Below are 14,250 nucleotides of genomic sequence, written 5' to 3' on the forward strand. Positions count from 1 at the left end.
GACAGGGGAACCCCCCAGCGAGTGTGACTGGGTGGACCTTCGAGAAGAAGACACCATCCCCCTACTGGAAGGAGAGGAGGGATTATTACTGACATCTGAAACCCCACTGGAGTGGCCCAGACCCTGGAATAGCCAGGGTAAAAATCCTTTCACGACTGGAAACCACCACCACCCCCGACCTGTTGTCAAAGGGGGAGAATGTTTGGAGTGCTTTTGTTGATACCAGACTGTTATTAACTACTCCAGTAAATGTTAGCCCCATTTCTAAACCGAGAAGAGTGGGTGCATTCTTTGAAAAAGAGTTGGAGCAAGCTACCGAACCCTCACAAACATTTAAAACACATATTGTTCACATTAAAGAAAGAGAGCTGCACAAAAGTTTGATGTTGTTTCATGCTTCCATCTTTCATGTAACCCTTCTTTCACCTTTTGTATCTTAAACCACCTGATAGCATATCGCACTGTGAAGGTTGTCTGCAACCAATCAGAATGTCTGCAGCAGGTTTCTGGGAATTTTTAAACTGTAACAGTATCTCTAAGCCAATGAGGACCCATCTTCTGCACCATGCAATCTTTGTGAGATTGCGAATGAGCTACTGATGCCCTTCATCTTGGATTGTGTCTGTCTGTCTCAATTTTGGGTTTGTTCCTTTTTTTGTCCACCTTCATTTTTGAATTTTGGGAGTTCTTTCCCATTCCCTTTATTTTTGCCACTTCCTGTTTGGTCTATCTGCTGCTGTTGGACTCAAGAACAGAACACAACAAGAAAAATATCCCTATATTTTACTGGTTTTAGTTGGGGAAGGGACTTTGATTGTATTTTTTTGTACCTTAATCTGCTTTCTTGCCTTTCTTGGTTTTTGGGAGAGAGCTTTGTGAGTTCTATTAATTTTGGTTCCCAGCCCTCACTACATGTGTGTGTGTGGGGGGGGGCTGTTTCTCATGCTCAGTTTTTTTAAAAACAATGCTGTTTAGTTAGTTTTAAAAGCAACAAAATCATGTTGCTCAGCATTGTTAACTAAACTAGATTGGGCCCACTGACGCAATGCTGGTTTGGTGAGTGAATTCCTTCATCATTTCAATTGATTCAAATGGGCTTACTCTAACTGCAACTTGTTTTAGCATAGTCACAGAGTAGATTCATTTGAATCAATTGAACTGATACAGGAATTGATTAATGGGTCTATTCTAATGCAATTTAATTTGCTGAACAGCAGGAGTTTGGCTATTGCCATTTATATATTTGGGTGGTTGTTTTTTCAGGCACTGTTTTGTCTGGACTTTGTGATCATGCCAGTGTGCTACTCAGTTGTATGAATATGATAATAGTAACTACAGAGCCTGCCTGAATTGGTCTGATGATTATTTCTTTTAACATGTGCTGTTGCCTGCTGTTGGAGTAGATTGATTTTCTGTTGTATCTCTGCTGCACGAGTTTTGGACCAGGCAGAAACCTCTCCTTGTGGCAGAAATGTGATGTTATTGCACCTCTTGTGCCATTTGATCTTAGGGATCTCCCAACAAGGTGATTGTCAAGCAATAAAAAGAATTCTAAAAGAGATACTACCAAGCTAATATTAAAATAATCCACATCGCAACTTTTTCAAATGCCATTATTGAAACTGTGTAATACCATTATGTAATGTATAATTCACTTCCAATTTGTATTGCATCTAGTACAATGTTGAATGAGTGGGAAACAATGTTTTTCTTAACAGATTTTGTTTTTGTTTTCTCTTCCTTCGGTCTAAAACATAACATGTTTTCTTAGTCAATACTAAAATCTCCAGTCGCATATATTCGTCCACAGACAATTGATTTCTGTCTTCCCAGTACTTGACTCCATCCCTATAGGGTGTAGGCCTATAGTTCTCTCCACCTTCAACAGAAACAAAAGTGATAGTATGACCTAAATTTATGACCAACATAAAAACAAAAGATTTGAGATTAGCAGTAGAGAAAGTAACATTATTTCTGCAACATGCTCTATTTATAGAGCATTCATATATATAAATGTTGGTGTCAGTTACTCTCTATTGGGTGAAATCTTTTTGAAGTAACTGTGCGTGCAGAAGACTGATGACAATGGCAGGAGCCACTTTTTGAGATTAAACACTTCCTACCTCTGTCATGCAACTCCCACAGCTCCTGTATAATCCTTTTCACTGTGGGGAAGCCATGAGAGCAGTGGGCCAAGAGAAGGAAGTATGTAACTGTTGGAAATCCTGCCTTCAGGATGACATAATTGCAAACTGTAATTTTCTGTTAAAAAATTGTGGTTAGAAAAGAGGACATCATCCTTCTATCCTGTATCTCACATATTTTCCACATGGAAACTGCAGGACAGAAGTAGGATTTTTTTTTTGAAAAAAGCATCCTCTACTGATGATGTCATCAGTCTTCCACAGAAATACTTATGCCAACATGATTCCATCTTCTACTACAGTACCTCCCTTTATCCTGAAAATACAAGAAAAAGATGTCCTCCCAGAGCCCTTAGGGTTTCCAAATATCTTCAGTCATATAATGATTTCATCTCTCTTGTTTCAGAAACTTTTACAAATTGCTTTAGCATCCCTCTTATCAAGCACAGCCTTCATCCAACAAACCCATCTTGTCAGAAAGACAACAATCACTGAAAGATTTTAACCAGCGTAGTGAAAGACTGGAACAAGAGGGATAAAATGGCTCTATTCTGTATTCTTATCATATCTATTTGAAAAGCTATTTTACTGAATTTATGTCTTACTGAAATATTTATTTTCCTCATTCTTTTTTCATAAAAATACAAGATGTCTCTCCTACTAGTTTCTCAGTGACACTCAAACTAATTATTAGACATATTTATGGTGTGATGAGATTTTTCACCTTAAAATATTCTGGTTGAGGGGGCAGACATTCCTCCCACACTCTGGAAACCTGTAGGAGCACATGATTCGATTGTTCCCATTTGCTGCTCTTCTCATCTAAAAGTGCAATGCTAAACCCTAACTTAGATTATGTACTGACTCCTCATTTCATCACTTCAATAACTCCTAAAGGTTTTTCCAATTATGAGGCCCACTTACTGATGCCTATAACCCACAGCATTTCCAGCTATCATTGTCATAAATTAGAGATTATGGTACCTGTAATCTACCAGTATCAGTGGGCTCACAGTCAGGAAACTGTTAGGCATTCTTCAGTCTTGAAAGACTATGGTAACGTGGTCTGTATGGAGGACTTAGAACAGCATCTAGTGTGGCTGAGGAGGCCAATTCGAGAGTGACAATCTCTTCCACACTGAAGACAAATCCAATCTGTCCCCTGTCCAGCTCCCTGGTTTTGCTGCTTTTGCGACTTCCTCTTTGCCTCGGCCTGCTGGACAAGGGTCTCTTCAAATTGGGAGAGGCCGTGATGCAACGCCTGCCTCCAGGCTGAACGCTCAGATGTCAGGGTTTCCCATCTGTTGAGGTCTATTCCTAAGGCCTTCAGATCCCGATTGCAGATATCCTTGTATCACAGCTGTGGTCTCCCCCTGGGGGGATTTCCCTGCACTAATTCCCCATACAGGAGATCCTTTGGAATATACGATGATGAGTCAGGAAACATTGCTGTATAAAATATACAATTCCACAGAAAAAATTACTTGACTTTTGTGCTAGGTATCCAGCAATATTATTCACATCTCCTACCAAGCTGCTTGCATCTTTGTGCTCAAACATGAATTCTACTGTGGCATCTATTAGAACCTTCCTACAGACTGAATAACCTAAATTTAAAACATATCTATAGACTCTTCTCCAGCACTGCATTTTTCTATTTCCTTCCAGTGTATACATCTCTGATAGCAATCCTCACTGGATTCTGGAGGCCTTATATTTACAGTATGTAGTTCTTGTCTTGAACTGTAAGTTTTCCAACTGGAATACATTTTGGCTGAACAAAATCTGGAGGATACAATTACAAGTTGCATATAAAGGAAAAACATACACCAATAATTTGTCTGAAACTACTATAAAGTTATAACCTTGGAAACAGAATACGGGAAACCACCAAACATATGTTGGTCACCTGTTGCACAAAAGGAAGTGGGACTGGGATATCATTCAGCCAGATTTTGGAAGGTTTTCGTTCCCAGTACAGATGACTGGGTGTGCTGTGCACTGGGCTGCATGCGGGAGAAGCGCTTCAAATCCATGTAAATTCCTTGGGGATGAACAACCAAATATCTTCCAGGTGCATGGACATTAGAGTGCACACTGAAAGGCATTTTGAGTATTTTGTGTCACGAAGCAATAGAACATAGGAAACTTGTAGAAAAACAGCCCTGACAATTGCTTTGTGTTTAGATGAGAAGTGGTCAACTCATTAAATAAAATAGGAGTCTGGTTTTCGGAGTCTCTCTTGCTTGGTATCTCATTTTGAATGGTAGTGAGCACAAAAGAGTATCCAGTAGACCACCTTGATTGCTGACATTGATGTTGTCAATGTCCAGGCAACCCTTTGCTATGTAAAGTTTAGCATACCTTTTCCTGCTGGCAGTGTGGGGACAGTACTGTGCAGCAATAGTGAGCCATTTCCTGGCTTTTTGAATCAGGGGTACAGAAGCACAATGTCCCACATTCATAAGCTCATGTTGTTGTTTTTTTGCTTTCTTTTTTAAAAAGAACTGATGCACAGTAATTACGATATTGCTAAATGGTGTTCAGTCCATGTCAGCTAAGGAGTCCCTTCGCAGAGTAGGAGCTACCAGTAGGTCCTTGCCTTTCACCCTCACAGAGCCCAGAAAAAAATGCCTTCGCTCAGTAACCAAAACCTGATTGAATGCCAGTAGATGAGGGGAGGGAAAGAATAGCAGGTGACACAAAAACTTTTTGACTCAGAGATATGGCATTCAGTGAGATTAATCTGAGATGAAAGTACACCTCCCAAGTAATTTACATTTGATGCTGCTGAAAGCAGACTTATGTACATCATAATTCATATCCTCTGCTGAGTAATAAAAATACTTGAGAGTATTTAAAAAATGAAAAGGAAAATGTTTCACTGTGGGAAGAGTTAAGCAAAAACAACTGCTCTTTAGCATGTATCAGTAAAAAGACAAAGCTGAATATCTAGCTGAGGTTGTGAAGTGAAGAAATGAACTTTGTTACAACAAACTGAAACACTAATAGTGAAAACTGTTTCTTATACACATACATACATACAAGTGCACACACTCAAGGTGTGGAAAAAATGCACAGTGACTATTCTGTTTGAATGACAGATGTGATGAACTGCACTTCAAAATAGGTAGGGAACCAGATAAAACATGATTAATCAGGTAATATAGTGCTAACAGAAACTACCTCTGTCCATGAGGTGGATCCCCTCCCTAGCTCTCCTTCAAGGCTACTAAGGCTTCAGCAATTAAGTGAACAAGTGTCAACCCTGGCTTTCCACTTTCTGCCTTATTCCAGATAACATAACGGGTCCAAGCATATGAACCTATCAGCTCTTTCCCAATTCCTCTGCCCTTGCTCCTTTTTATATTAGCATTTTATTAATTTTTCAGTATATCTACATTCTGTTTGTGCTTGTTAAACATCATGTTACATGGGTTGCTTATAATTATTTGTTTTTGAATCTTGGTGTCTTCTTAGTTGTCTCTTCAAAATCTATACCTTTTTAAGCATTTGAACCAATCATGTGTATATTTTAGTGTACAATATTGGCTACTATCATAATATAGCTCTCATAGTATACATTGTTCTCAAAATCCTCTAGTAAAATACCTAAAAGAAGCAATTCTAGTTTCAAATCTATATAATTCTGAGGCAATTTAACTGACTGACTTTGTATTTCATACCAATAATAACTAAATAGATTCCTAATGCATAGCAAATGTTATCTAAAGTATTTTATATAGATTTTCTTTATCTAATTGTTTGGCCATTTCTATCTCCACATTTTCTGTCATGTCTATATCAATATCATATCTAATATATATTAATTAAGTACTATTTGTTTTACCTCACCTTAAGAACCACCTATGCTTTGAATTGTGGTGCTAGATGAGACTCTTGAGAGTCCCCTGGACTGCAAGGAGAACAAACCTATGCATTCTAAAGGAAATTAACCCTGAGTGCTCACTGGAAGGACAGATCCTGAAGCTGAGGCTCCAGTACTTTGGCCATCTCATGAGAAGAGAAGACTCCCTGGAAAAGACCTTGATGCTGGGAAAGTGTGAAGGCAAGAGGAGAAGGGGACGACCGAGGATGAGATGGTTGGACAGTGTCATTGAAGCTACCAACATGAATTTGATCCAACTTCGTGAGGCAGTGGAAGACAGGAGGGCCTGGCATGCTCTGGTCCATGGGGTCACAAAGAGTCGGACACAACTAAACGACTAAACAACAACAAAAAAGAACCACCATGTTATGCCTTTACCCTGATTAGTTATCTTTTATTTCAGTTTAATTCCATTTTCTAATGTATAAGATATATCCTCTTACAGTTCCAGAAGTTAGGTGCATACATGCTTTCAACGTTGAGAGCCATCTTAATATTTTTCCCTTTACATCTCTAAGTGACTCCTTCTCTTGTTTGTCTTTTCCCAATTCTTATTCTTATCTTTAAAAATTCTGTTGTCCCTTGAATTGTCTGAGATCATTTTATGCACTTGGTCTACCACCAATAGATCTTCCAGGCTATTTTTAATTAAACCTGCTAGTTCTTTCTCTTTATCTTCCCTTAGCACACCTAGGACTCTTTGTCTCCAGAGTTAGAATTAGATCTCCTAAATTTTCTCCCCTGATTTCCTCCAGCTCCTTCTTTGATTGGCATGCATCATCCACCACCCTCACATTTCCTTGTTCATTAGTCTTTTTATTTTTATTTATTTATTTATTTATTTATTTATTTATTTATTTATTTATTTATATTTATTTATTTATTTATTTATTTATTTATTTATTTATTTATTTATTTATTTATTTAATATCCCACCTATCTAGTCAATTAAGACCACTCTCGGCTGTCTCCTGTTGAATATAGTTCTTTCTTAACTGCTCATTGAATAATTTCACCTTTTGGTTGTGGGATCTCACTATTTCTAAAATTGCTAGAAGGGTAGATTTTGTTTCATCCCAAAATTTTCCTTGTTGTAGTATTATGTCCCAAGATGTCAAATAATTGTATTCCAATTGAAATATGTCCAGTTGCTTAAGGTAGTCAGACCAGCACCATCTATAGTTGCTTCAATAAGTCCACTTTAATATACTGATCATCTTTAGGGTTAAATTTGAATCCAGTCTCAAATGTAAATTGACAGTCCAGTTCACTCAATGTCTGTATTCATGGCCTGAGTTTTTTTTGTAATCCAGCCCTGGAAATGGTCCATTCCAGTATTAATTCTATCCCGGCCTGTATTCCAGTCAGGTTCAGATCTCAGGATATATCCAAATATTTTTATTGGTCCACATAGGGCCACATTATCCAGATATATAGGCCAAGATGAATGGTCCTTGTTCAGATCTCAACAAAGTACAATTTAAAAATTCCACTTTGGCAGGATTAGTCTTTCCAGGGTTAATTTGTCTATGCTGCAGTCAGTTCTCGGGAGGTGGGGAAGGAAGTTTCAACAAATTCTAAGCTTAAAACTGCCATAGAGTGTTCATGGTCATTGTTCTGGGCTTTTCGCCAACGCTGTAGATAGCCATAAAATAAACAATTTTAAGTCCCAGAGTTGTTTAGCTAATGATGATTTTAAGAGAAAGATTTCTTAAATTTCTAATGCCAAAGTAATATCAAACTTCCTTCCTTGAAGTATAATTAAATGTCTAATTAGTGTCCAATTTATTTTCTTTGTGCCTCTTTGTATCTCCTTCCCTCTCTCCAGATTCACCGCTGCTCTATAAGTGATGGGGATAAGAGTCGCTGATTCCTGTTACAGGGATTGTTTTGTCCAGGGATAATCATAAAGCAGTATAGTTATAAAATATTATCTCATGCAGTGGTAACAATGATGTTAATTAGCTGATTTATCACTTCTCTATTGCTGGCTGCCAACAACTTGCAAGCGAGCTATTCAGCTGTTTGTTTCCGCCCACTGGTTGATTGGGAGATTCCTGGATCAAACGGGGGTAACTGCCGTCTTCCCCCCCCATGATCAACAGGCTTCTATCCCAATTCACCACCACTTCAGGGTAGTTTTAACCCCCTGGGGGGTCCCAAACAGGTCAGAATTCAGCCCAGGAGATGGAGCTCCATATTCCTGCTGCTGTCCTTGTTTTTTTGATACATTACCTTTGCACAAGCACAACACACACACAGATACCTTCTCATTCAGGCACTGAGCTCTGGCATCAGGTGGAGAAATCTGAAGAGCTAATACTCCTGCTAATATTTTCTTCAGCACTCACCTTCCATAATGTTATATTCCTATTGAAATTATATTAATAATTTAAAAAAACCTACTACTTTAGACTTACCACTACAGAAACGTTTTGGGTCTATGACTCAGAATTTTGTTAAGGAAGCAAAGCAGCTAGAGTTGATTATCTAGAGCTCATTATATTTTAAGAAAAGCTAATTTGACAGGCTTGTGGAGAATGCTGACTATTGCTATTAGGAAAACTGCTAAGCCTGTTACCAATGTTTAATAGGATAAATAACTTTCAAAACGTATCTACAGACATGGTAGCTTGCACAACAATGTGTTACAAATAGGATTTTCAACCAGCACTCTGCATTTACTGTATTTTGTTGGTAAGATACAGCAGTTCTACCCCCTTTTTGCATCTAATTACCATAAAAGAAGTCAGGGAATCATCCAAATTTAAATCCAAATTTTGAGGATTTCTGGAATGAGGCTAGGCAAGAAGTTCAGGAGAGGAAGGCGGGGAGAGTAATACAGTAATAATTTTAGAAGGCTCCTTTCTTGTCCATCTGAGTGTCCTTCTGCAGATCAAAAAAGGAATAGCAGGGTTTTAATGAATAATTTGAATTTGGTGCCTAATCTTCAACAACACCGAAGACTAAATGAGATATGGAAGCTCAGTTAAGGAAGGTCAATTAAGAACTTGATTTAAAGACTGCCTGGTCAGCAACACCCCAAAACCAAAGACTTGGAAGTGTGTCTTTATGCTGTCTTGGAGGAAGACCCTTCAAGGAGAATCCCAAAATGGTGGTGTGTGACAGACAGACAAGGTGGAGAGCCAAGGATAAATTCAAAGGCCAGTGAGATAGTGTTCTACTTTTCAGAGGCTGATGGGGGACTTTTATAGTCTGAAGGCTACAGCACACAACATAGGGCAAATACATTACTAAAAGGAAAAGGAAAATGACATTCTAAATCAAAGGTGGTGTTAAGGTATATAATTTTTATATAGCCTGAACATAATATGTGTGTGTGCAGAACAAGAATAAGATGACGTCATTCCTTCATCCCTGGCTGATGCAATCCACTGCAATATGAAGATTGCCACACCTGTGTGCATGAAGTCACCTCAGACGGGATTGGACCAGACTGATACCAGAATTGTATTTAAGAAATGAACACTGTACAGTCTTTCTCTTCTCCTGTATACTGATGTCTGCATGTCATGCTGCTGGTTTGAATACTGAGCCACTGAAGTGCTGTATGTATGTATATCCTGTATATATTTTGTAAATACACTGCTGAAAAGAAGAAGCTGTTGTGTTCGTTTATCTGCGCTTTACTCTGCGAGAGACAAGATAAAGTCACAGACGCACACTCCCTTAACAGAGGTTATGCGCCCAGCAACGTTTCGCTGCGCTAAAACCGGGAGGTGGTGAGTAAATGAGTAAATGAAAGAGGAGGAGAGCCTAAGCAGCAGTGATAGTGAGTCAGAAACCAGTTCGTCTGTAAACCCGGGGAAGGGAAGGATACAGAGAGCTGCAAGGATGGCATACAGCACGGGAGGAAATATAGGTGGCCTGGCCATAAATAGACTGAATGAAAATAATTATAGAACGTGGGCAGTCAAAGCCGAGATGTTGCTGAGGAAGGAATCTCTGTGGCGCTATGTTAGAGCCCCCCCAGCGCAGCCCAGTGAGGAGGAAGAGGCAGAGCATGAGAGAGCTTTAGCCACGATCATTTTGGCCATTGAAGATTCGCTTCTGACCCACATTCAAGGAATGACAACAGCAAAAGCAGTTTGGGATAAACTAAAAGGCATTTATCAGAGGGAGACGACAGGCACAAAGATTTCTCTTACCAGGAGGTTGTTCCAATGCAGGATGAAACTGGATGAGTGTGCTTCGGAACACTTAAAGAATATGAAGGACATGTTTAATCAACTGCAATTAATGAATGTTGTCTTCCCTCAGGAACAGCGCGTGTATATTTTGCTAAGTTCTCTGAATGATGATTACTCCATGCTGGAACAAGTTTGGAAAGCATGCCAGAAACGGAGCTTTCAGGAGAATATGTGACAAACCGAATTCTGCAGGAGGAACAGCATTTAAAACAAAGAATGCTAAACAAAAAAGCAAGCCACGTGTGTGCTGACCACGAGAGACAGACATACTCTGATGGCAGCGTGCCCAGGAGGCGGACGGACGGAGAACAAAGAGGAAGAGTGATGATGTCGAAAGCCTGTTTCCTCTGCGGACCCACCAATCTCCTGCAACGGAACTGTGACAAAAGCGGAAGTCCTCCAAGCAACAGAGACGGCAGAAAGAAAGTCTCCAAACGGTTTCAACAAAGAGACGACATGAGGCCGGTCTTCTTGGTTACCAGAGGAACGAGGGACAAAGTTCACAGCAAGACAAAAGCAGTGGAGTGGCTGTAGGGCACTTGACTAATAACAAAGATTTGTTTTGTCTTTTAGATGAAACCAGCCTCAGAAGTGTGATGATGGCAAATTCACAAGAGACGGCCGTCGAAGGACAAGGAACTGTTTACATTCCTTCGTTGAAAACTGAGATAAGTGGGGTATTTTACGCTCCTGAATTGTCGTTTAATATAATAAGTGTATCAGCGTTGGCTGAGCAAGGGTTCACTGTCACTTTTGAGAAACAGGAGTGTATAATTAAGAAAAATGGTAAAATAGTTGCAAAAGTGAAGCAAGAAAATAATCTGTACATGTTAAAGAGCCAGAAACATGAAAGTGCACATATGATACATACAAACAAACCACAACATGATAACTGTATACATTTATTGCATAGGAGGATGGGTCATGTAAATTTTAGATCATTACAGAAAATGGAACATTTTGCCAGGGATATAAACATAAAGGAATGCAAAAATTACTTGGACTGTGATGTCTGTAAAAGAAGCAAGACAAATGTGGCCCCAAAAGGGAGGAAAAGTGACAGAGTCACAACCAGGCCATTTGAATTAGTTCATGCAGATTTAATGGGACCATTTCCTCCATCATTAGGAGGAGCGAAATATGCAATGGTTCTAGTGGATGATTTTACAAGGTTTTCTTATTGTTATACACTAAAATCTAAAACAGAAGTGTTTGAAACATTTAGAAAATGGTTGTTTTCAGTAGAGAGGAGATTTGGCCACAAGGTGGCGCAGTTGCAAACGGATCGAGGTACGGAGTTTACAAACACTAGGTTTCAAAGATGGTTAGAAAGTCTGGGAATTAGACATAGAAAAACGAGCCCATATAGCCCATTTCAGAATGGTGTTGCTGAGAGACGGAACAGAGTGTTACAAGAGATGAAAAATGCATTGTTGGCAGACTCTGGGTTGCGTCACGGTCTGTGGAGTGAAGCGATACTAACCTCTAACTTTTTGGTTAACAGAGTTTATTCTTCCTCGATAGATGACACATCATATTTCATGTTATACGGTAAGAAACCATGTTTAAAATATTTGAGGGTGTTTGGATGCACGGCATGGGTGCATATCCCGAAACAACTCAGAAGAAAAGGTAAAAATAAAACAAGAAAAATGACATTTGTAGGGTATGAACCCAATTCAAAGGCATACCGGTTTTTTGATGGGGATAGAAGTGTGATAATCTCTAGGTCAGCCAGTTTTAATGAAGGGGAAAACTGGGACCAAGTACATGCAAACTCACAGTTATACATCCCTCTACACGAAAGAAAAAGTCAATTAAGACAGACAGGAACACATAAGCAAGGCGTGGAGTCCTGTGCTGATGATGAAGAAGGAGGAGCTACTACAGATGATGATGAAGAAGAAAAAGAAGATAGTGATGAGGAAGCACACACAAGTAGTCAGATAGAAACACACACAAATGCACATGGTCCCAGAAGGTCCCAGAGGGCAAATAAAGGTGTGCCACCCAGTAGATATGGAGTGGGTGGTATTACAGTGTGTAATGTTTATATTGAGCCCAGAAACTATAAAGATGTTTTGAAGCTTCCTGATTATGAGAAGAATAAATGGTTAGAGGCCATGGAGGAGGAGATGAAGTCCATGGAGGAACATCAAGTGTTCACTGAAACCAAACTACCAGCAGAGCATAAGGTAATAGGTAGTAAGTGGGTGTTCAAAAGAAAATTGCAAAATGATGGAAACTACAGATATAAAGCAAGATTGGTTGCACAAGGTTTTACACAGAAAAGGTTTATACATTATGATGAGGTATTTTCCCCGACAGTCAGGTCCGAGACATTGAGAACAACGCTTGCCTTTGCTGTCAGTAAAAATTATGTAATTTACCACTACGATATAACAACTGCATACTTAAACGCAGACTTAAAGGAAGAGTTATATATGGCAAAAGCACCAGGTTTTGAGGGTACTAAACCAGAACTAGTGTACAGGCTAAACAAGGCAATTTATGGTTTGAAACAATCTGCTAAAAATTGGAATGATTGTTTACACCAAGTTTTGATGAAACTAGGATACAAGAACGGTCTAGCAGACCCTTGTTTATATACCAAGAAAGTTGGGAATGATTTAAATATACTTCTGGCGTATGTTGATGACCTATGTTTTATAGCAAAAGATCAGAGCCAAGTAGAGTTGTTTGAAAAACAATTTAAAAAGGAATTCAAATTTAAAAATCTAGGACCAATACAAAATTATCTGGGTGTACAAATAAAGAAAACAGAACATGGACTTGAATTAAGTCAAGAACACAAAATAAAACAAATGTTAGAAAAATATTGTATGGGAGAGTGCAAGAATGTAAGTACTTCCATGACAGTGGATTTTCAAAAGGAAGATGAAATAAGTAAAGATTTTGAAAACAAAGAATTATATCACTCAGCAATAGGGAGTCTCATGTACCTAGCGAACTGGACGCGCCCGGACATAGCGGCGTCAATAAACATACTCAGTAGATATATAGAAAAACCTAGTGAAAAACACTGGCAAGGATTAAAAAGGATTTTTAGATACCTAAAGGGAACATATAATTATCATCTAACTTTGCAACCATCAAAAAATTTAAAACTGTCAGCTTATGTGGATAGTGACTGGGCCAACGATGAAAAAGACAGAAAATCTATGACTGGATTTGTCATAAAATTTGGAAGTAATATAGTTGGTTGGAAATCTCGAAAGCAGAATTCTGTAGCAATCTCAACTTCTGAAGCAGAGTTTGCTGCATTGTCAGATTTATGCTCTGAATTAATTTGGTACAAACAATTAATAAAAGACTTAAAGTGCAAAACAGATAATGCAATAAAAGTAATGGAAGATAATACCACTTGTATACAAATGGCCAAAACAGATAGAGTAAAAAACAGGAGCAAACATGTTGATATTAAATATCATAACGTAAGGGAAGCTGTAAAAGGAAAACTAATTGAATTAGAATATTGCAAGACTGAAGAAAATATTGCAGATATTTTGACTAAACCGTTGTGTGCTCAAAAGCATGAAATGTGTATAGATGCATTGGGAATGTGTAATGGGTTCAGGCAATTTAAAAATTAGGAGGAGTGTTAAGGTATATAATTTTTATATAGCCTGAACATAATATGTGTGTGTGCAGAACAAGAATAAGATGACGTCATTCCTTCATCCCTGGCTGATGCAATCCACTGCAATATGAAGATTGCCACACCTGTGTGCATGAAGTCACCTCAGACGGGATTGGACCAGACTGATACCAGAATTGTATTTAAGAAATGAACACTGTACAGTCTTTCTCTTCTCCTGTATACTGATGTCTGCATGTCATGCTGCTGGTTTGAATACTGAGCCACTGAAGTGCTGTATGTATGTATATCCTGTATATATTTTGTAAATACACTGCTGAAAAGAAGAAGCTGTTGTGTTCGTTTATCTGCGCTTTACTCTGCGAGAGACAAGATAAAGTCACAGAC

The 14,250-nt window shown here is 38.7% G+C and overlaps 1 long non-coding RNA gene across 1 annotated transcript; it reads right to left on the reverse strand.

The window, feature by feature from the left end:
• Positions 1–690: 690 nt before the first annotated feature.
• On the reverse strand, positions 691–8,293 carry LOC144588606 (uncharacterized). The gene is made up of 2 exons (XR_013544227.1): positions 3,129–8,293; positions 691–1,909 (listed from the first exon to the last, which is right to left on the reverse strand). It is a non-coding gene; the product is annotated as an uncharacterized LOC144588606 (long non-coding RNA).
• Positions 8,294–14,250: the final 5,957 nt, after the last annotated feature.

This window comes from Pogona vitticeps, chromosome 4 (assembly GCF_051106095.1).
Source record: "Pogona vitticeps strain Pit_001003342236 chromosome 4, PviZW2.1, whole genome shotgun sequence".
NCBI classification, from domain to species: domain Eukaryota; kingdom Metazoa; phylum Chordata; class Lepidosauria; order Squamata; family Agamidae; genus Pogona; species Pogona vitticeps.